General features: G+C 35.5%; 1 protein-coding gene across 4 annotated transcripts in view; it reads right to left on the bottom strand.

Annotated features, from left to right (window-relative positions):
* ADAMTS6 (ADAM metallopeptidase with thrombospondin type 1 motif 6) overlaps window positions 1-12,866 on the bottom strand; it is a 304,096-nt gene extending 291,230 nt beyond the window's left edge. For 3 of the 4 annotated variants that reach the window (XR_006605319.1, XM_004764548.3, XM_004764551.3), the window contains exon 1: window positions 5,457-5,781. The gene's annotated coding sequence lies outside the window, so the exon portion shown is untranslated. Of the gene's footprint in view, window positions 1-5,456; window positions 5,782-10,736; window positions 10,785-12,831 lie in introns of those variants that run through there. The other variant, XM_004764549.3, reaches the window with a different exon arrangement.
* Between the last annotated feature and the right edge of the window lie 12,085 nt (window positions 12,867-24,951).

Raw genomic sequence — 24,951 nt, 5'->3', positions numbered from 1 at the left:
GTAGAGTGACTTTACAACCAAAATTCATTTTATGTAAGGGATAAATAGTATATATTCCCATTCCTTAATGTGCTTTTTAGAACACTCATATTCAAGATTGATTTGTTGCTATACAAGACACTTATTATTTTTTCTTAGAGTATATCTGCAAATACAGAGTGACACTTAGCAGCGGTCTGTGAACACTCAGACACTAGCACAAAATAAACTTCTAAAAATTTAAGCCATATTTACCTTACCCCTTGATTTTATCTGTAAATCTTATATGACTTAAAAAGGAACACATATGAGACAACTTCACCTATCTAGAATGTAACTGTAAATAAAAGAAGTTCATTTTCTGAAAAAGAAAGAATTTTTAAAAATTCATTTCAGGTATCACAATAGATTTCCTGTCCTATCTCATGCACTTTCTTTTCAACTCACAACCTAACTCACAGTCCATGAATTTACATTTCATACCAAAATGCAAGCATATGTGACTACCTGATTTCCCAGCACATAGTACTTTGGAAGAAAAGAGCAAAGGAACTAAGAAACTACGTCACTAACAGCACAAAACTGAAGAAAAAGAAAGACAAACTAGAAATTAGTGGCAGAACCCCAAAGTAATATGGTTTGGGGTACAGGCAAATGGCCCTTAAATAGTCTGACAGTTCCTAAAGTGTTATAGCTCAATATATATTCAAAACACTGCCCGAGTCAGGAACAAAAGATTAAATTGTTTTTAATAATATAACATATTACTAATATAGAAAAGTACACAAAAAGTACTAGAAAGATTTTCATTCCACATTCCTAATGTATGGGATTAAATAATAAATGTTTACATATATGTTGGTCAAAAAAATGAGTAAATGAATGAATAAATACTGATTAAAAGAAAATCACTTTAGGCATATAAGAGGATATTCGTAGTTGATTGAAAAATTAATTTATGTGGAATACTTCATTCCCTATGGTGCAAAAAATATTGGTTATTACAACAAATAAAACAACTACAATCATTTAAAACTTCTTCCATCCAAAAACTAATTTATTAATCAACAAATATGATTTACTATGTTCTTAAAATGCTGTTATGAGGCTACAGAAAAGATTAACACAATCCTTGCCATTTGAGAGTTCATAATCTAAGCAAGAAAGAAAAAAAATTCAAGAAATTCCGATGAATTTTGCCATAATAAATTTTGCCAGACTGACATTTGCCATAATAAAATTATGAAATGGCATTGAGGAGATCAGATGAGGGAAATGACTTCTGAATTAGAGAAGGATGGATCAAGAAAAGCTTATTTAAAAAGTGGCATTTGAGACAGGCCCTGGAAGATGAACACAATTTCACAGTTCAAACCAATGGGAGCAATCATTGCAAATTAAAGACATAGATTCTACAAAGTCTAGATGGGAAGAAAAAAATAGAAAGTCATTTCAGTAATATTTAATAAGTTTGGTTCCTATGGAGAAGACTAACAGGTAGTATCTAGAAAGTCAGTTTAAGGTCAGACCAAAAATGAAGAGAATTTTAAATGTATGTTACTTCTTTTAGTATTCACAACAATCTTATAAAGTGGATATTATTGCTGCTATGTCAGGCAGCCTCTAGGATGGCCCCAATGAGCCTGCTTCCTAATATCCACACATTTGCATAATTCCCTTCCCTTGAGTAACTTGAAAAATGTTACCAATAAAGTGTTGAGAAAATGTCACGTCAATGACTATATTATAAAAAAATTCTGATTTCTATCTTACTAGTAGACTCCCTTTTTGATGAAGCCAGCTGTCATATAGAAGGGCTCACATGGCAAGCAACTGAGAGCAGCCTTCCAATAACCACTAACATGGAACTAAGGCCCTCAACGTAATGGCCTTTGAGAACTGAACCCTGCCTACTAATATGTGAGTTTAGAAGCAGATCCCTCACCAGTCGAGCATTCTTTGGTGACCAGAACCCTTGCTAACATCTTGATTGCAGCCTCATGAAAGACCCTGAAGCACAGAACATAGCCACACCAAGACCAGTTTCCTGAATCAGAGAACTGTACATAATAGAAAGAGCGGGACCTTTAAAAAGTTAAACCAAACCTTGTTTCCACCACTAGCTACAGTACCTGGCACATGGGCATGCAAGAAATTTGAGTTTCTTTCTCCTTTCTCACACCCATCCTCACTCCCCACTTTTTTCTCAATCTTCTGGAGCCAGTGAAGAAACTTTAATAAGTAAATGAGTTGACCAGGGTCAACTAAAATCAACAACAACTAACATAACAACCTCTCTTAGTTACCTACACAATAAAAATGAATAGTGAACCCACTTTCTGACACCTGCTAGAGAGCTTAATCTGGCTATTATAAAGAAATGTGTATAAACACTGACTTTTTCAAATATAGCTTCCATAATTCAAACTAACATTAAAATATTACATAACTATTCATAAATCATTATGTATTAACTCTTTATATTGTATAGGAGTAGCATTATTATGTTGTGGAAAGGACAAGGCTTGGCGTTCTGGCTTGACTCCAAGTTACTTAACCTCTCTGAATATGTTTCCTCATCAATAAAACCAAGATAATGGTATCTACCTCACAAAGACTTGTCAATTAAATTAGATTACACATGATGTAAAATGTCCGCACACTTCACTTTAATGACTAAGGAAATATTATCACCCCCCTCCTTATCTTATTCATAAGAAGTATGATACTTTTCAAAGGGTTTACTTCAAAAATAGTTTCATGTTCTTGCGTTTCATGCAAAATGTGGAATAGTTAAATATGATGATAGGAATCAATCAATAACATTGTATTGTCTTTTAGCGCAAATAACAAAGAATGTAGGTCATGATAACTGGGCTTACAAATATTTTAAATTTAAAAATTCCATTTTCTTTGATTTCACATATGCTTTTTTTTCCAAATACAAATGTACCAGCCAGTAAAGTTAAGGGATTATTTACTTCCTTCCATGGATCAAAGGTACCCTAGCTAAGTGGAAATAAGATCAGACAACTTGCTCTACAGTTACTGCCTCAGTAGTTTCCCTGGTTGAAGGGTTCTTACTTGTCTTTTTCCTTTATCATCTTTACTTCCTACTCAAGTGATCTGGGAGTAGCCAAGGTAATAATTTCCTCTCATGAGCTATTATTATGGAGCTAAAGAACATGTATAACATCCTACTCAACTTCTTTCATCCATTTTAACTCTGGTTCTTTATTTTAAGGCTGATTGGTCTTCAGAGGAAGCAACAATACTCTGTTCCCTTCAAGTATTTAATTTTTATATGTGAAAATTAACTTCTCATTTCATTTTCCATTTATTCTCTCAACAAACATTTAGTGTCACCTACTATATGCCAAGGACACTACTAGGCTATAAGTACAAAGGTTTCCAGATCATTTATAAACTTTGTGAGATTACCATCCCAAGGTATAATTGAAAACACTCAAAACTCACCTATCAAGAAGAGCAAATGAACCCAAAGCAAACATACAAAACATCATTCTACAAAAATCAAGCTCCAAGTTACATATATTCCCAAACTTTTTTTTCCAGATGGCAAGTATAATACACTATCTGTATTATAACTTCTCTGTTGAAAAGCAGAAACAACTTTTTCTTCTGAGGCTATTACAAAATGTTGATAATCAACTGTCTTTTGGTAGAACCAAGAGAACTATCCACCTCTTCTGGCTTTTCTTCTTCTCCTAAGAACGTGTTATTAATTTTCTTAATATGTTAACTCTCTTTATTTTCTCATAAAACTCACACACAGGGTAGGATTTGGCACAGAGACCCATCCTAAACCACTAGTAGCTACTAGTGGTTGCTAAGGAAATGAAGAGGAAGTGGTCAGAGTAGACAAGAGCAGAAATTAATCTTACACATATTGGCCCAGACATGAAAAGTATTAAAATATTTCAGGTCTTGAGGTTAGAGGTTTTTCCCCTTGAGCATCACAAAAATATTAGTACAACAAGATAGATTTTTTTTTTTGCTGCCATTTGTGGCAGATGAATGTATTTGATTTGTTTGAAATCAAGTTATTGGCCTCTATATGCTATTCTATAGAAATCCAAAACACCAATGATCACACTTAAGCACAAAATCAACATTAACCAGAACTGTAGTTACCACTTTGGTGAAACACAGAAAAACAATTATTTCCAAAAGTAATTTTCCCAATTTCCTTCAAATACACCAGTTGTACGTTACATTTCTTTCCCTGTCATGAATTTAAAAAACTGTCATTCCTACATTTTAGTCTCATCAACATAAGCTATAAAAGGGAAGAAAGAAAAGTAAATTACCAGAAGAAATTTGAATATAAAAGAATATGTTGAAAATCACACTCCAGTGTCTTTTTAAAAGTTCCAAGCAATGGTTCAGTTTCCCCTTTCCTCCTCCATTCTGCACTCCGCCCCCCATTCTACTTCGCCCAGACAGAGGGTAATAGTCTGAGCTGCCCTGGTTGAGTTGATCCTAAAGTTAACATTCAGCAGCCCATTTCCAGACAGCAGCGCTAAATCTATTTGGATAAAACGCGTGTGACCCAGACAGTTGGCATTTGGCCCAAACGCGTTGCACCGGCAGCTCAAATAAAAACAAGAGTAAGAAACTCACTCTCTTGTTCCCTCTCAGTGCGCTTTTTCACTCTCTTTGCCTCTAGTACAACAAGGAAAGAAATTACCAAAGACAGGAATTGTAGTACACATTATCAGAAGGCAGCTTTCCAAAAACCCCTCTGGCACTCCAACTGCCCCCCCACACAACAATCCCTGAACTTTGATCCCATATACCATATACACAGACATACCCAGATATTCAAGGCTCCGGAGGGTTATGAGTCTAGCACGTCGTCCCAAGTGGCCAAAAGTAAATCAAAAACACACGCTTCCATCTCTTTGATTAGCCTATTAAAAGCTTAACATATCCTAGAGCATTGGGGCTATAGCTAGCACATTAATTCTGCCCTCTGAGCCCAGGCATAAAATATGCACTTGTCTGACTACTAAAGACACTGACATGAAACTATAAAATGCAGGTTTTTCTTTAAGAAAGCTAGAAATCAGTTTAAAATACACATCATTATTACCTTCCCGATTACTTTTTGGTGATAGTTAAAAGACCACAATAATCATAATCAAGTCATATTTCACAAAACATGTCTATTTGTATAATAGACGTGTATTTTTTGCATCATAAAATACTTGCAAGACCCAGATTTCTCCAACCCCCGACTAGTCTGGAGTTAAAAAGATTTCTATCTGTAAAATGAGTTCAGTCAAGCTCACTCATTGCCATTAAAAACACACACACACGCACATGCACACATACACACAGAGAGAGAAAAAGTTTTCTACGCGTTATTCAGAAGACAAGCAAAGCACAAGTTTTAATTTAAAAAAAAAAAAAAGCAAAAACGGTTTCACTGAATATTGTTAAGTCTTCCTTACCGTTTTCATCTTCAAATTCTGATAAAAGGTAAGTTTCAAACAATAGAGATTGCACTGGACGACTCACGTACTCTCTCCTCTCTCTCTCTCTCTCTCTCTCTCTCTCTTTTTTTCTGTCCCCCTTTGCAAAGCCACAGCAGTCAGTTACTTATTCTGCAGCCAGAATAAAATCCTATAGTCTGGCTAAACCGGGCTTTAGAGAACGGACTTTGCGATTTGGCAATAAAAGAGATGCCATCAACACATCCAGGCTACCATCCAGAGATGCTGCCTTTGCAAATCCCCTTTCTCTCTCGACCCCCCCTCTCCAAAAAAAAAAAAAAAAAAAAAAAAAAAAAAAAAAAAAAGGAAAGGAAAAAAAGAAAGAAGGAAGGGGAAAAAAAGGCTTATTGGGGGTGGAAGTGGTGCCCTCTCTTCCTGGACAGCTTAGTGCCTTTGCTATGCAAATAACATGTGAAGAGCATCAAAGGGTATCAAGAGAAAAGAAGACAAGAGGAGCAGGAAGGGCAGCAAAGTTTTGTTGAAGTAGCCCTAGATCTCACTACCGGCCCCCAGCCAACTTGAATTGCAGCAGGAGAAAATTTTGGCAGCTTTTCCTCGGAGGCAGAGCACACTGACGTCAGTCTGCAGATGTGCCGGGCTGCGTCGGGTGCGCATGTGTCCTGGGTCGTCACGTGGAGGGGGAGGGGAGGTAGAGGTACAATCAGGGTAACCAACTACCAGCCATTCAGAAGGGCTTAGACAATGTCAACTTTTCCACCCTGTGAATGAGAGAGATTCTGGCCCTTCTAAACTCAGTCCCCTACCCCACTCCGCCTCTTTTTCTTCCTCCTCCTCTTTTTAGAAATTCTAGCCTGGTTTGTGATTAGTTGTTTCTTGGAAAAAGGAACGGGGAGGGAGAGGATGAATGACTTCAGATGAATTAATGTCACTGTTAAGATCGCTGGTGTCCTTCTCCGTGCATTTTTTTAAGTCCACGCAACAAAAATAGTAAAAGTTACGCATAAAGTGCCCTTAAGGAAACTTACAGCAAACTTAGATCAGTGCCATATTTCAAGACTCAGTAGCTACATGTGCATAAAATGCCTGTGTTTTTTCAATATACCTCAACAAGTAAAATTGCCACCAACAGGGAGAGTAGACTAAAGTAAACTAAGACCAGCACATTTTCCATCTGATTACCGACTTCAGGTTATGTGGGGCTTTAAAAGAAGGGGGGGGGGGAAGTGGGGGAGGAGGAAGAAAGAGAAGCTTGCATTATTTCCAGATGAGGGTGAGACTGGCTGGTGTTTTAAAGTGCAACCGGGGAAAGCTACAAGTGGAGTGTATTTTTTTAAGTCAGTACATTGAATGAAACCTCAATGACTGTCCAAATGAAAATAAATCCAAAGTCAGACCCTCAAAAAAGGGAGAAAAAAAAAAAAACAGGAACCCTGCTGCGATCTCAAGATAAACAAACAAAACCTCAAAACTGGTTCTTCAAGCTTCCCAATCCCACCCTCCGTCCCACCCCCACATCTCCGTGCACACCAGCTGCTAGTACACACTTTAAAGGATAAAACACCACTAAAACGTAGCACTTTCACTTTCAGTTGCTGGGAGAAAGCCATTGGCATTAAACTGTGGGGGAAATGCCCAAATATGTTTTCCATGTCCTAAAGCAAGCAAACAAAAGTCTGGCACACAAATCGGAAACAGGAAAAAATGTGAAAATAGCTCAGGACAAATGTTGCCTTTCAGCGGTGTAATCTGCTGCATCATTTATCTGTCTCTATGGTTGAATGTAGGGTAGGGAAAGGTTTAAGAGTTTCCGAAGCTGGGGGGGACACGGGTTGGGGGGGCGGGGGGGTATTGACGCCTTGAAATTCCAGTCGGTAGTTAACGCCAAGTCAATTTCCGATGGCCAGAACCAGAAAGGGGAATTGGACCGGAGGGAAGGTGGGGGGGGAGGACGCTTCTGAATACCCGCTCTTAAGTTTCAAGCTTCTGCTAACATTATTGCTCATTTGACATTTTTTTTTCTTCCTACACCGGAGGTAGTAGGTGTAATTCTTCTGGTGAATACATGAATAGTTGGCTAAAATAAGGCATGAATCAGACTGAGAACGTCCAAGAATACAGTTATTTCCATTCTTTTTCTGAAGGTTGAAGGGGAAAGCTTTTGTCTATAGTCTATAGTACTCATCTTGACCTTAATCAGTAATACTTGGCTCAAATCCATTTAAAAAATAGAAATACGTCCTGTGATTGGCATTGGCAGTTTTAAATAAGGAGGATTCATATAGAGATAGATAGGTGATATAGATAGTTAGGTAGATAGATAGAGATGTACTTGCATTAAGATACATGGATGACCAATCCCCTAGCAATAATTGTAAACACAAAAAATAAGTAAGAAGAGCGGGTACAGAACTGTTTTTGCATGAAACTACCCTTTAAGTAGTTGTGAACTTTATCCTTAATTTTTAAAAAACTGGTATTAGATAGATACTGCCAGCACAGGAAACTAAAGTTAAGGTGTAAATAGGATCATCTCTACACGTTATCTGAAAAGTTTTTACTCTCAACTAAGACAAACTGCCCTAGGAAGTATTAACATTATAAAGGAAAGGAGCCTATTGGAGGAGCAATGGACATTGGCTAATTACTTATTCAAACAGTGCCATCCTGCGTCTAAAAAGAGTAATGAAAATTTCCAAAAGATTCCTTTTCTCCTCCAAATGACTGAGTTAAGGGGAAAAAAAAAAAACCAGTATGAGAAAGGGAAAAACATTATTAGCATGAGAAATGAAGTGTCAGTTTATGTGCATGCATGTGTGTATACAAGTAACTGCATTATAGAAAATTCAAACACGTAGAGAAATAGTATAATGAACCCCAAAATATATATGATCCAGGTTTAACAGGTGTCAACACATGAAGAATTTTTTCCTATTATTTGCTCCACTCCCCTGGATATGTTGAAGCCAATCCCAGATAACATTTCATTGCATCCATTAAATACCTACCTATGTTTCTAAAATATAAGGACAAAAATATAATAACCATGACTATACCACTGTTTCTCTTAAAACATTAGTATTTCCAGAGTGCCTGGGAGGCTCAATTGGTTAAGTGTCTGCCTTCGGCTCAGGTCACAATCCTAGAGTTCTGGAATCCAGCCCCATGTTGGGTTGCCTGCTAAGCAGGAAACCTGCTTCTCCCTCTCCCATTCCCCCTGCTTGTGTTCCCTCTCTCATTGTGTCTCTCTCTGTCAAATAAATAAATAAAATCTTTTTAAAAATTAATATTTCCTTAATTGCAGCAAATATCAGATGTCCTCAAATGTCAATAAAGGCCTAAAACACTGTATTTTTTGGAATCAGGATCTACATATTGCATTAGGTTGATCAATCTCTTATGTCTATCTTTTTTTTTTTTAAGATTTTATTTATTTATTGACAGAGAGAGATCACAAGTAGACAGAAAGGCAGGCAGAGAGAGAGAGAGAGGGAAGCAGGCTCCCTGCTGAACAGAGATCCTGATGCGGGACTCTTGATCCTAGGACCCTGAGATCATGACCTGAGCCGAAGGCTCAACCGACTGAGCCACCCAGGCGCCCTCTCTAACTTTTTTTATTGAAGTAGAATATTCACACAGAAAAGTACATACATATATAAATGAGGAAAAATGTTCAGTCTAACAATTTTTCATAAAGTGAACTTGCCCATGTAACCATGTGACCAGGTAACTCTTCTACCTATCATTTCCCACTTGTTTCTTTTTTATCTTACAATATGAATGCCATAATAATATCTTGGGATCTTAGCATATATAGCACTTCTGTTAACATGAAAATGTTTTAGTGCAATACCCATGCATTAATTCCTAACTGAATTATTTGAAACAAATTTAAATTAATCCCTGAATGGATTTAAGGTACAGTAGAATTCTTTTAAAGTTTTATAATGACCAGTCTTTACTTTTTGAAAAATTTTCTCTACAGTTTTTCATTTCTTTCTCTAAGAGATGAAGATCATAGACAGAGTAGAGTTGAGAGCAAATTCCCTACTTACACCTAAAAAAAAGCTTTGCTAGTAGTCTCCAGAAGTCTTAATAAACCAAAGTACACAGATACCATTCAGGAATGGAATAAATGGAAAATTGGGAGAGGAAGGAATTTGTATGTATGCATGCACACAAGTATGTATTTCAAAAATTGAAAAAGAAGAAAAAAAAAAGCAAAGGCAGAAGAGCTTGAGAGCCCAAGAATAAAAATTGAAGAAATTTTAGAGGTAAGAACAGACTTTTAACTTGTAGTTTTTAGTGTGTTAGCATGTTAATTAGATTTAATTATTTTATTTTTATTTTTAACTTAGATTTTAGGCAGTTAACATACAATGCAATATTGGGTTTCTGGAGTAGAATTCAGTGATTCATGTATGTATGTATGTATTGTAGTATTCATGTACATACAATACCCAGTGCTCATCACAAGTGCCCTCCTTAATACCCATCACCCATCTATGCACCTCCCTCCATCAATCTTCAGTTTGTTATCTATTGTTAAGAGTCTCTTATAACCGGTTTGTTTCTCTCTCTCCTATTTTTTTTCCCCCTTCCCATATATTCATCTATTTTCTTTCTTAAATTCCACATGTGAGTGAGATCATATGGTATCTGTCTTTCTCTGACTGGCTTATTCCACTTAGCATAATACACTCTAGCTCCATCCATGTCATTGCAAATGGCAAGATTTCATTCTTTTTTATGGGTGAGTAATGTTCCACTGTATATAAATACCGTGTCTTCTTTATCTATTCATTGGTAGATAGATAGACATAGATTTAATTTTTTAGGTAAAAACCAAGACATTTTTAAAAGATTTTTAAAAATTTATTTATTCATGAGAGACAGAGAAGAAGCAGAGGTAGAGAGAGAACAGGCTCCCCATGAAGCAGAGAGCCAGATGAAGGACTTGATCCCAGGACCCTGGGATGATGACCTGAGCTGAGGGCAAACACTTAACCAACTAAGCCACCCAGGTGCCCCATAAAACCAAATCATTTCTTAAAATTAGACTGTTTGCTTGTATTTGTAGAAAAATGAAATGAATTCTGATTTCATGTTGGTTTAGAATTACTAAATTGGACTAAATCTACAAATGTCAACATGAATAAATTATGTAACATTAAGTTGAAACACTGCAATAGCTATATTGATTCAAACTGGGATAGGATGTATATAATATGGTATAATTTATATAAATATATATATATAAAATATGTATTTCAAACTTACAAAAGCATTCACAGGAAGAATATACAGTCTCTTGAAGATCATAGTTACCTGGGGAAGAGAGAAAAGAATAGGACTAAGGAGGAGCACAAAGTGGCATCAACAAAAACTATGAATTTTACCTGAAAAGCAAAACAACTAGAATTATCATAAAATGATAAAATCTGCTAATTCAAGGTAATGAATATCTATTATTTTGATCTGTATTGTGGGAATAATTTACAATTTTACAAAAACAAAGGAAATTACCATTTTTAAAAGATTTAATTTATTTATAAATAAGAGAGAGCATAAGCAGTGGAGGGAGCTGGAAGAAAGGGCTGAGACAGAGAAGGAGCAGACTCCCTGCAGGGAGCCCACTGTGGGGCTTAATCCCAGGACCTGAGTTCATGACCTGAGCTGAAGACAGATACTTAACTGAGCCAACCAGGCACCCCAAGAAAGATTACTGTTACTTGTTATTACAGTTAATCTGGCAATTTCAGAAATTTCACAGTGCCAAAACAGTTTTAACTACTTACTATTTTCTTCTTTATTTACTTTTCTTATTTACTTTTTTATTAGAGTATGAGATTAATAGCAGAAAGAAAAAGCATATTGAAAAGGGTAAGTATAATTAATGATTTATAACCATACTATACAAAGAATATGTAACATTCAAAATGGAGAAGACGAAGCCAAAGCATACCACTGAGATAAAAACATAAACCCCAATATGCTAATAACAATTAGCATTGTGCAAAAGGCTAAGGAGTATAAAAATATAAGGTTCCTTTTCTCAATAAATTCACAAACTGGAAAACACGATTAAAGTGTGATAAGGGAAAATGCAATAAATTACATCATTTAGTGATATATATTGTTAATGCTTTGTGCTCCAAATGGGAGAGAACACAGTGAAGTCTAAATAAGGATTTTTCCGACATCCATGTTGCCAGTCAGTTGTTCAATTTTGTGGTTCTTTCCTTGAACTCACAGCAACATTCAGTTCATTTATGACTCCCAACTTCTGGAAATGCTGTAATTTCTTCCCGTGGGTTCTGTCACACTGTACTCTTCTAGTTTTCCTACTTCCCCAATGGTACTTTCTCCTTCCCTTCTAAGTTACTAAATATTAAAATGCCCAGGAATCCTGATACCCATTCTATTCTTTATCGACTAATTTTTCCTTTAATTAATATATGCATTCCAATGACTTTATTTATTTTTTTAAAAGATTTTATTTATTTGACACAGAGTGAGAGATCACAAGTAGGCAGAGAGGCAGGCAGAGAGGGGCGGGGGGGAGCAGGCTCCTTGCCGAGCAGAGTGCCTGATGTGGGCCTGATCCCAGGACCCTGAGATTATGACCTGGGCCAAAAGAAGAGGCTTAATCTACTGAGCCACCCAGGTGCCTCTTTCCAATGATTTTAAAGAGCATTTATATGCCAAAGCTTGTTAAAGATTTATTTATTTATTTTAGAGAGCGAGAGCTTGAGCAGAGGGATGGGCAGGGGGAGAGAAGGCTCCCACACAGAGCCCAACTCAGAAGTCAATCTGAGGGCTCTGAGGTCATGACCTGAGCGGAAATCAAGAGTTAGATGCTTAACCAACTGAGCCACCAAAGCACCCTGGGATAACAATGACTCATATCTAAATGAACTTCATGTGACATAAACAGGGATCAACAAGTTTGTCTTTTCCATGTAGAAAATGGAACTCCAATGCTCTAAGTCTCTAGTCAGTATGGTTTTTTCAGCCCACTTTTCAGTTTCTTAACATGTATTCTACATATCATGTGTGGGGTTCTACATATAATGTGCAAAGTTTTGGTGGGAAAAATATGGAAAAGTGTATTTATTTCATCTTAGAAATCAGAATTCCTCTCTGCTGTGGTCCAAATGTTTGTGTCCCTCTCAAAATTCATATGGTGAAATCCTAACGCCCAGTATGATGGTAGTAGGAGGTAGAGCTTTTGGGAGATGGTTAAGTCAGAAGGGTAGAACCCACATTAATGGAATTAATGTTCTTATAAAAGAGATTTATGAGATCCCTCACCCCTTCCACCATGTGAGGACATAGTGGAAAGGTACTGGCAAGGAACCACAAAGACACTCACCTGACCATGCAGGCATCCTGATATCAAATTTCCAGGCTCCAGAACTGTGACCAAAAAAAAAAAAAAAATATATATATATATATATTGTTGTTTATAAGTAACCAGTTTGTGGTATTTTGTTAGAACAGCCTGAACAGACCAAGACTCTCTCTTCTTTACTGTTAAAACATTTTAAAAATATTTATTCTCTATTGTGAAGTGTCTCTAAAGTCTTTTTACCAGTACAAATTTTTTTTTAAGATTTTATTTATTTATTTGACAGAGAGAGATCACAAGTAGAGAGAGAGAGAGAGAGAGAGAGAGAGAGAGGCAAGCAGGCTCCCTGCTGAGCAGAGAGCCCGACGCGGCGATCCCAGGACGCTGAGATCATGACCTGAGCCGAAGGCAGCGGCTTAACCCACTGAGCCACCCGGGCGCCCCACCAGTACAATTTTTAACTGGGATAAATGTCATCTATACTGACTTTGAGAGTACTTCTTATATATTTCAAATTTGGGTTCTTTGTTGGATATAGATACTGTAAATACTTTCTCCCATTCTATGCAATGCCTTCTAACTCTTTAAAAGAACTTACCCTTTTTCTACACAGAAATTACTAATTCTAATATAGCCTATTATAACTCTTTTTCTCTTATGTTTAAGTCTCTTTGTAAAAGTTTATTACATGCAATTGTCCTGAAGCAATAAGAACCCTTTGTCCTGCTGCCATTTGGAATAAGAATATATATATCATGTTCCAATCAAAATGAACACTTTCTACCCTAAATAAGCCAGAAGTAAGAGGGAAATCCAACACTGTCTTCAAGATAACCTTGAGTATTTCCCATAAATTAACTTTCTACCAAAAAATTATTCTGTACTCTAATGCCTAAAGGTATATCACAACTTATGTGTATATAGTATATAGAAGTGATGTAGAAAAATTCATATTTTTTCCCACTATGAACATGCTAATGCAAACTTGGAAAGCTTGGAGGGATTTTTTTTCCTTTAAACATAGGCTGTAATTTTTATCTGAATAACCAGATGTTCCAAAGTAGACATCCTTGCAAAATCTTTTCCAGAAACATTTTCTTTCTACATGTCTTCCTTTCATAACTAATATTAAAAATTTGTGAGCTGCTTTTATCCTCCACACTCCTCCTAAGTTACTTTCTCTCCTCGTTGAAGTATGTCTACTAACAGTTCTTTTAGGGACAGTATGCAGCAGGAGGTTTTCAGTTTTCATGTCAGAAAATCTGTTTTGTCCTCATTCTTGAATAATAGTTCAGCCAGTTATAGAATTCTAGGCTGATGCCTTTTTCCCCCTCGGCATCAATATCTGTTATTATAGATTGTTGTAGATTAAAGGTAAGTGCTATTTCTATCTTGCTAACCTATCTTTTCTCCTTACTATCTTTGAAAACTCTTTGTCCTTGATGTTTTGCAGTTTCAATGAACTATTTCATGATGTGGTTTTACCTTTATTTATCCTGCACAGTATTCTGTGAACATGTTTTTCTGAGTTGTTCTGTATACTGAAAATTTTTCAGCTCTTATCTATTCAAATATTACTTATTCATCATTCTCTAATTTTTTAAAAGATTTTATTTATTTATTTGATAGAGAGAGAGCTCAAGCAGAGGGAGCAGCAACCAGGAGAAGCAGACTCCCCACAGAGCAGGAAGCCAGATGCAGGACTCAGATCCCAGGACCCCAGGGTCATGACCTTTGCCAAAGGCAGACGCTTAACCAACTGAGTCACAAAGGTGTTCCTGCAGCCCTTTCTAGATAGAAGAAATTTATTTCTTCAAACAACTTCAAAATATACATTTTAAAGTCTTCATCAGATAATCCATAAAATTAATTTCATTGAGAGTGAATGCTCCATTTGTTGGATCTTGCTACCAGGTAGGATACCTTCAGTTTCAAGTAACATAAAAAATCTGTCTCAATTTACTAAAACCAGAAGGAGAATTTATTATCTTATATATCATGTTCCCTAGTAAAGCATCCCTAGGGTCAACTAATTCACTGGCTCAACAACATTATCAGAATTTGTTCTCTCTCTTTTGCGACTCTGCCATACTAAATATGCCAGATTTGCCCATGGCAGCTCTCCTTATGGTTACAAAATGGCTAAACAGTTCCAGATGTTCCATAAAGACCCAATAACATCCAGCAGAAGAAAAGAAATCATCTCCTCCTGTATATTTTTTTAATCAGAAAAAAAAAATCTATCCCAGAAGTTCCTCAGAAGACATATATATTAAGACAATATTGCATCAAATGTATTCCTAAGTAAATCACTAAAAAGGGGATTCAGACAGCCATGTTCAGTTTAGCTAAACACATGGCTGTGTAGACAAGAATGGATTATCTAAACAAAATTTAGTTCCCTTAGAAAGTAGGAAGAACAGAGGCAAAAAAAAATATATATATATATGCTGTCCTGGCTTTCTTTGCATTAAATTTTTTCACTGATTTAATATTTGCTTTCTTTGGTCATTTTACTAGGAAAACTGTTATGTTTATGGTTTGCCATTTTTATTCATTTTCTCCTCCTCTTTTTTGACCCATTTTTACCTAGGAATTTTAAAATTGCTTTTAAGTTGCTAGTCTCTTCAAGCCCCAAGTCATTAACCAGTTACTACAGTGTTTAAACATTTCCATGATAAAATTATTTATTATATAATAAAATAATCCAAAAGTTAATGACTTAAGACAATAAACATGTATTTTCTCACCATTTCAGTGTTTCAGAAATTCAGAAATAATTTATCTGAGTAATTCTGGCTCAGGGTCTCTCATGAGGTTGCCGTTAAGATTTTGGCCAGGGTTAGTCAGTTATCTGAAGGCTGAAAGTGGTTCACTTACACAGCTGAGACAGTGGTGCCTTGTTGGCAGGGGACCTCAATTTCTGTTTCTGTGTCTCTCAATACAAACTTGAGTGTTGTCATATCATGGTGTCAGGCTTCTTCCAGAGCTTAGCAATCCAAATGAGTACAAGACAGAAGATGCAGGAGTGCCTGAATGACGCAGTCAGTGCAAGGTCAGGATCTCAGCTTAGGTCAGGATCTCAGAGTCATAAAATCAAGCCCCAAGTCAGGCTCTGTGCTCAGTGCAGAATCTGCTGGAGATTCTCTCTCCCTCTCACTCTGCCACTCTTGCTCATGCTCTCTCTCTCTCTCAAATAAATAAATCTTAAATTAAAAAAAAAAATAGAAGTGGCAATGTGTTTTATGAGATAGTCTTCAAAACTACACACTGTCTGTTTGCCGTATTCTACTGGTCACAGAAACCAACACTGACACATGTGAAGTTGGGGCTACCTGAAGACGTGAATACCAGCAGAGAAGGATCATTGATCTTGGACACTGGCTATTACACCCATCCGAGAATCAGTGAGTATTTCACATATGCCCACTTACTTCCTGGTCCTAAAGCTGTATCTTCGCATCTTTCTCTTACACCTTGCTACGTTCACAGCTTGTTTATAAGCCTCAGTAGTTTTTGTTTTAGATGTCCTTTCACAAGTTTTGGCTGTGGAGACTCACTCAAGCCATTAGCTTCATTCAGAGGCCTTGATTCTAGTCCTCCTTCTCATATGGAGAAGTATAATATTCTTTTCCAGGAAAAAATCAAATTCTCATATTTAGGGTACCTTGGTGTCTCAGTGGGTTAAGCCTCTGCCTTCAGCTCCGGTCATGATCTCAGGGTCCTAGGATCGAACCCCGCATCAGGCTCTCTGCCCAGTGGGGAGCCTGCTTCCCTTCCTCTCTCTCTCTGCCTGCCTCTGCCTATTTGTGAACTGTGTGTCAAATAAATAAATAAAATATTTTAAAAAAACCAAATTCTCATATTTACTAAGTATCTTCTAAATCCAGAGGCAAATACAACTACGGCATCGTTTCTACTGATAGCTATTTTTCTTCTGATTTCTGAGCCATCGATGTTTATCTAGCTTTTAACTCTCCATATATTTTTTCTTTTCTTTTAAATTTTATCAATGCTAAAAGTTATAATAAAGAGTACACTAATGAGTGAGAACTCATTCTTATCACTTTCAAGTCTTATTTTTTTAGCTTTTTATTTTAAACTAATTTTAAAGTTGCAAAAATAGTACAGAGAGTTCCTATATATCTCTCACATAGCTTCCCTAATGTTAACATCTTATATAACTAAATTAAAAATTACTGAGCCCAGTAGACTCCCATTAGTAGTAGACTACCATTAATAATACTATTTTTTAAATAAATATTTTATTTATTTATTTGACAGAGTAGGCAGAGAGGCAGGCAGAGAGAGGGGGGAGGCAGGCTCCCCATGAAGCAGAGAGCCCCACGAGCCCAATGTAGGGCTTGATCCCAGGACTCTGGGATCATGACCTGAGCCAAAGGCAGAGGCTTTAACCCACTGAGCCACCCAGGTGCCCCTAATAGTACTATTAACTAAATTATAGATCCCACTCAAATTTCACCAGTCTACCATTGATGTTTTCCTCATCCAAGAGCCTGTCTAGTACTTGTAAATCATAGATCTGATAAAGGATTTGTTTCCAGAATACACAAAAATTCTCAAAACTCCGTAACAGACAACCCAATTCCAAATGGGCCAAAAATGCCCAAATGCTTTATAGACTTTTTTCCATCCCTTTGTGCTTAGCCTTTCTGAATTATTTTGTTTATGTCTCCTATATATTGCAGTTGAATTTTGCTTTTTGGATTAAGGAGAGTCTCACTGTTATGACTAATATGTTTGGTCTCTTATCTGTATTAGGAGAGGCATTCTTCCTTAGGACATGATCATTCCTGTTTGTTCTTGCTGACTGCAAAACTCCAGGGTTACTCATTTTTTGATACTAAGCACTTTCTGGAACTGGTCATACTGCAAGTAGGTAACCACAATGTGGTTAAGGTAACCACAATGTAGCTGAGTGATATTTCATCATATGAATGTACCACATTTTGTTTATCCATTTGCTTGTTGAAGAACAGCTGTATTGCTTTCAATTCTTGGCAATTGTTAAAGGTATGTCAATGTCCCTGTTTTTTCTTTTTTTGGCATGTGCATGTTCTACCATGATTTGTTGGAAAAGCCCTGTTATAACACCTGTGTGCAAGGTTTTGTGTGGACATAAATTTTCAACGCATTTGGGTAAATACAGCATAATTGGTTGGTTAGTAAATATCTACAAAGTATTGTTAAGAAATACCAAACTGCTTTTCACAGTGGCTATATAATTTTGCATTCCAACCAGCAATGAATGAGAGTTCCTGTTGGTCCACGTTTTCACCAGCATTTGATGTTATCAGTGTTTTGATTTCAGCCATTCTAGTAAATTTGTAGTGATGTTTCACTGTTGTTTACTTTACATTTCCCTAATGACATATGATGTGGAAATCATTTCATCTTATTTGCTGTCTCTGTATCATCTATGGTGAAGTAAGTGTTCTGACCTTTTGTCTTCTTTTTAGTTGGTGTATTTGTTGTCTATTGTTGAGTTTTAAGAGTTCTTTGTATATTTTGGTTACTTCTGTTATCTTTAAAAGATACGTATGTTGCAAATATTTTCTCTCAGTCTGTGGCTTATTTTTTTCATTCTAACAGTGCCTTCAACAAAGCAGAAATTTTAAATTTTAATGAAGAACAATTTATTTTTTCTCTCATGGATTGTAATTTTGGTATTGTGTCTAAAAAGTCATCATGAGGGGCACCTGGGTAATACAGTCAGGTAAGGATCTGATTCGTGGTTTTGGCTCAGGTCACAATCTCAGGGTGGTGAGATTGAGCATTGTGTTGACTCCGTCTCAGCACGGAGTCATTGAGGTTTCCCTCTCCTTCTTCATCTGCCCCTCCCCCAACTCATGTGCACACTCTCTCTAAATAAATAAATCTTTTTTTTTTTTTTTTAAGGCATCACAAAACCCAAGGTCAGACTAGATTACCTATGCTCTAGAACAGAATATAGTTATGTTCTAGAATAGAACATAACATTGCTATGTATTTTTTTATAGCTGTGCATTTTACATTTAGCTCTATGATCAATTTTTGTTAAAGGTATGTCAATGTCCATGTTTTTTCTTTTTTTGGCATGTGCACGTTCTACCATGATTTGTTGGAAAAGACTCAGCTTTACTAGATTATCTTTATTCCTTTGTCAAAGACCAGCTGACTATATCTGTATGGGTCTTATTCCTGAGCTTCTCTATTCTGTTACGTTGACTTGTCTCTTCTTTCATCAGTATCACAGTGCTTTAAGTACTGCAGCTTTATAATAAATCTCAAAGCTGGTAACAGTCTTCCATATTCTTCAGTATTTTAGTAGCTACACTGGATCATTTGCCTTTCTGCATAAACTTTAGAATCAATTTCTATTTCTAGCTTGCTGAGAGTTTTTATCATGAATGTGAGTTGGAAAATGGCTTTTTTGTAACCTATTATTGGTATGGTCATGATTTTTCAGCTTTAGTCTGATGATGTATGTCATGAATTACATTAATCGATTTTTTGAATGTGGAACCAGTTTTGTATACCTGGAACAAATGCTACTTGGCACTGGATAAATTTTTGTTCTACAATGTTGAATTTGTTTTATTTGGGATTTTTTGAAACTATATTCATGATAGATATCTGTCTTTAACTTTCCTTTCTTGTAATCTCTTTGTCTGGTTTTAGTATTCTGCTAATGCTGGCCTTATAGAATGAGGAACTGTTCTCTCTGCTTCTATTTTCTGGGATGGATTGTACAGAATTAACATGATTTCCTTCTTCTATATTTGGTAGAATTAACCACTGAAACCATCTAGGTCTTATACTTTCTATATGGGAAGGTTATTATTGATTCCATTTCCATAACAGATATAGCCTTATGCAGTCTAGCTATTTTTCCTTGTGTATGTTTTGGTAGATTATGTCTTTCACAGAACCGGTCCATTTCATCTAAGCTTTAAAATTTGTGGGTATAGAGTTGTTCATGATATAGCTTTATTTATCCTTTTAATTCCTGGGTTTAGTACTGATGGCCCCTCTTTTCATTTCTGATATTAATCTGTCATCCTTCTTTCTTGGTTAGCCTGACAAGAGATTTATCAGTTTTATTGATATTTTCAAATAGCCAGCTTTTGGTTTCAATGATTATCTGAATTGATTTCCTGTTTTCATTTTCCTTGATTTCTACTCTGATTTTTATCATTTTTCTTATTATTTTGGATTTAATTAGTTATCTGTACACCCAACATGGGTCTGGAACTCCCAGTGCTGAAACCAAGAATCACCAAGAATTACCCAAGTGTGTCAGCCAGGTGTACCTACTTTGAACTTAATTTGCTCTTCTTTTTCTAGTTTCCTAAGGTGAAATCTTAAGATTATTGATTTAGAACTTTTGTCTTTTCTAATATCTTCAATGCTATAAATTTCTCTCTAACCTCTGCTTTTGTTGCATCTCACAAATTTTGAGGAGTTATATTTTCACTGGGTACAAAATATTTAAGCATTTCTTTTGAAATGTATCTCTCTTGAGATACCTTAATGTATTTGGTTAGATGTTGTTTAATCTCCAAATATTTTGGGATTTTTCCAGTTATCTTCCTGTTAGTGATTTATAGTTTAGTTCCATTATAGTCCGAAAGCATAATTTGTAGTCTACTTTTAGAAATTTATTGGTGATGCAGAATGTGGTCTTAGTAAAATGTTCCATATGCACATGAAAAGAATGTGTATTCTGCTATTGCTGGATTACTACCCTATAAATGTCAATTAGATCGAGTTGTTTGATGGCGCTGTTCACTTAAACTATATCCTTACTGGTTTTCTGCCTGCTGGATCTGTAATTATTGATAGAGGAATGTTGAAGTCTCCAACAATAACTGTGAATTCATCCATTTCTTCTTGCAGTTCTATTAGTTTTTGACTTCTATATTCTGATAAGTTAGATGCATACACATTAAAGATTATTTCGTCTTTTGGGAGAACTGATAGCTTTATCAGTATGCAAAGTTCCTTGGAATCCCGTATCATTTTCCTTGCTTTGAATTCTGTTTTTTTCAAATTAATGTAGCTAAGTCCAGGTTTCTTTTGATTAATGTTAGCATGGCATATCTTTCTCCGTCCCTTTATTTTTGATCTGAATCCTTATATTTCAGATGGGTTTCTTGCAGAAAACAGTCTGAGTCTTCTATTTTTAACCACTTTGACAGTCTTTCCTGAACTGGTGTATTTAGTCCATGCACATTCAAAATGATTATTAAATAATTATTATCTGGAGTAATATCTACCATGTTTGTTACCATTTTCTATTCATTGCTTTTGTTCCCTTTGTTTTCCATTTTTTTTTAAGGTTTTATTTATTTATTTGACAGACAGAGATCACAAGTAGGCAGAGAGGCAGGCAGAGAGAGAAGGGGAAGCAGGCTCCCCGCTTGAGCAGAGAGCCTGATGCGGGGCTCGATCCCAGGACCCTGGGATCATGACCTGAGCTGAAGGCAGAGGCTTTAACCCCCCGAGCCACCCAGCCACCAAGTTTTGTTCCCTTTGTTTTCCATTTTTGTCTCCTCTAGTTTTAATGGAGAGATTTTACATGATTCTATTTTCTCTCCTGTCTTAGCATATCAATTATACTGAAAATATTCTTAGTGATTGCCCTAGAGTTTACAATATACACTTACCATTAACCTAACTTCACTTTCAAATAAAGGATGTTATATAGAATTGAAAAGTATAATTCTTGGTAAAAACAACAAAGAGCACTAACTCAAAAAGATATTCAACGCCATGTTCACTTAAGCATTATTGACAATAGCCCAGATATGGAAGAAACCTAAGGATCCATCAGCGGATGAACAGATAAAGAAAAGGTAGCATATAAATACAATGGAATATTATTCATCTATATAAATGAATGGAATTCACCATTTGTGACAAGGATGGACCTTGAGAGCATTATGTTAAATGAAAAAGTCAGAGAAAAAGTCATAGGTCATATGATCTCACTCACCTATATGTGTAATCTAAAAACAATAAAACAAGCTCATAGATACAAAGCAACAGATTGGTCATTCCCAGAGGCAGGGGTGGGGTAGAGAGTAGGCAGAATGAGTAAAGAGGGTTAAAAGGTACAAACTTACAGTTATAAAATAAAGAAGTCTACCCCAAAAATATAAATGTAGTGAAAAGAAGGGCCACATGCAGCCCAATGTTCATAGCAGGAATGTCCACAATAGTCAAACTATGGAAAGAGCTGAGATGCCCTTCAACAAACAAATGGATAAAGGAGATATGGTCATATATACAATGGAATATTACTCAGCCATCAGAAAGGATGAATATCCAACATGGACGGAACTGGAAAAGATTATGCTAAGTGAAATAAGTCAAGCAGAGAAAGCCCATTATCATATGGTTTTACTTATTTGTGGAACATAAGGAATAGCATGGAGGACATTAGGAGGAGGAAGAGAAAAATGAATTGGGGAGAATCGGAGGGGGAGACAAATCATGAGACTATGGACTCTTGGAAACAAACTGAGGGTTTGGAGCAGTGGCAATAGGTTAGCCCAGTGATGGGTATTAAGGAGGGCATGTATTGCCTGGAACACTGGGTGTTATACCCAAACAATGAACTGTGGAATACTATATCAAGAATGAATGATGTACTATATGCTAACATAATTAAAATAAATAAAAGAAAAGAAGTCATTTACAGCATGAGGACTATAGTTAATACTGTACTGCATATTTGAAACTTGCAAAGAGAATAGATCTTAAAAGTTCTCATCACAAGAAAAAAATTTGTTAACTATGATGACAGATGTTGTGGTGGTCATTTTGCAATATATACAAAAAAAAATCATTATGTTGTGCACCTGAAACTAATAAAATGTATGTCAATTATACCTAGTTTAAAAAATCATAGTGAAATAGTTGTCAATATATTAAGAAACATTTTGTGTTATGTAATATATATGCTTATTTTTTAACACATTAATAAGATCAAATGTCTTGATTTCAAAGTGTTGATGTGCAAAAATGTTATTTAGAAACATCTGATCCAAATATATGTTAGAGTGAAAAAAGAACTAATAGTTAGCTAAATAAATACAACAGAAAATTAAAGACAATAGGGTATCAGGAATGTTAATACAGTTGTACAAACATATAGAACTGAAGTCTCAATGAGTCATATTCAAATGGATTGAATTATTGACCAGAGATATAATTTCTTCCAAATCAGTCCATACATACACATCAACCAATAACAAAGTTAAATATATTTTCTGATAGACTAAAACAATTTTTTGTTTTTAACACTTTTTTTTTTTTAAGATTTTATTTATTTATTCGACAGAGAGAGATCACAAGCAGGCAGAGAGGCAGGCAGAGAGAGAGGAGGAAGCAGGCTCCCCGCTGAGCAGAGAGCCCGATGCAGGACCCGATCCCAGGACCCTGAGACCACGACCCGAGCTGAAGGCAGCGGCTCAACCCACCGAGCCATCCAGGCGCCCCCAATTTTTTGTTTTTAAATTAAGCTAACATCACCATATGGTGTGGGAAAGTTAGAATGTGGTATTACTTTCTGATATTTTGCATGATCATATTTAAGAGTCAGTAAAATAAAAAGCAATTCTAAGTATTAATAGATTTCAGTAATTATCTTAAAGCAATGAAACTGAAAATACATAAAGGTCCTCAGAACTTGGAAACATTTTCTCTAATATTCTCAAAACCACAGAAAGCTTACAAGAACTAAGCTGAGATGGAATATAAATCAAGACTAATTCTACTCTAACTTACTTTGTTTATAATTGAGCTCAAAAGTGGGCAAATAATCTTGCTATGTAAGAAGTCTGTAAGAAGAAATAGGATGTAATCATTATAGTTTTCTTAAATATCTTCTATAAGATACTGGACTCAAAAGATTCTAACCATTATCTTTATGAGTAAAATGTGAAATGAAGACTCACCCAATAAAGCAAGATGTTTACTGCTTTATCTATTTCTTTCTGTAATTTGCAACACAAAGAAGTTCATGGACTACAGTACTACCTACTTTGTAGAATTATTGTCAGGTTTATACCAACTAAACATTTCTCCCTTCTTCAGTAACTTCAAGAACTTAAAAGATACTCATTCCTTTGACCTGAATTGGAGTATTCTAGCAAGGTACTTTATATGTCATCTTCCCATAAAAGAACTTAACATTCTCTGAAATGTAACAGTATTTGTATTTTCTCTAAAAGGGATAAGATATACTCAAAATAGTATTTGCTTACTTAAAAAAAATTAAAGTAAGGTAAGAAAGAATTATGGATGATAAATATTAGAAAGCTTTTTCAAATATAAAAGTACATACTAAGTCCTCTTAGAAAACTAATGATACTAAAAGGATTTGGAATTCTCTAGTTTAGCTTGTTTATAATCTTGAATGAGTCTTATAATATCCTCATTTTTTAACCTATGAAAAAATCTATTTAATTAATTTATTATAATATCATGCCACATCACCAGAAAAGCTAGAGATTTTTAGATAAGAGAATTTTATTTATAGAAAGGTCATGAGGAATTAACAACAACAACATTTTATGAACACAATTTTTTTTAAACAATACCAGAATTAAGAATGATTTAATATATAGTATTGCTTGTTATATAATACATACTAAAATATAGTTTTCACTTTACCTAACCCATTAGTTTTTTCTGTTCCAATTTTTAACAAATCCAGAAATAAGGCAGGATTTATGGAACAGAATGACTACATACTTTTAAATTATGTACTCCATCTACATCAGATATTCTCAATTTAAAAACTACCTGCAAATTACATGGACTTTCCATTATAATTCCTAAATTTAAAGATATAAGCACCAAATGGAACGCAAAATGCATAAAATAACTTGTCATAAATTTCAAAAGGAAAAAATTACACAAGCAATATTATAAATTAACAAATAATTTCCCAAAGAATACTGCAGAAGGTATATCAAAATTTTTAGAATGATTAAGTCTAGAATAGTTTTTACTTGCATTCTTTTCCATACGGTTGAAAACACCAAAGCACTGACTGAATTGAAAGAACCATGTATAAATGAATAGTAGATGGCACATACCATTTTATGGATAAAAGGAAGAGGGACTACGTAC

Source organism: Mustela putorius, unplaced genomic scaffold (genome assembly GCF_011764305.1).
Source record: "Mustela putorius furo isolate JIRA1106 unplaced genomic scaffold, ASM1176430v1.1 tig00000145_pilon_pilon_pilon, whole genome shotgun sequence".
NCBI lineage: Eukaryota > Metazoa > Chordata > Mammalia > Carnivora > Mustelidae > Mustela > Mustela putorius.
This window is presented reverse-complemented; position numbering and strand designations above follow the sequence as displayed.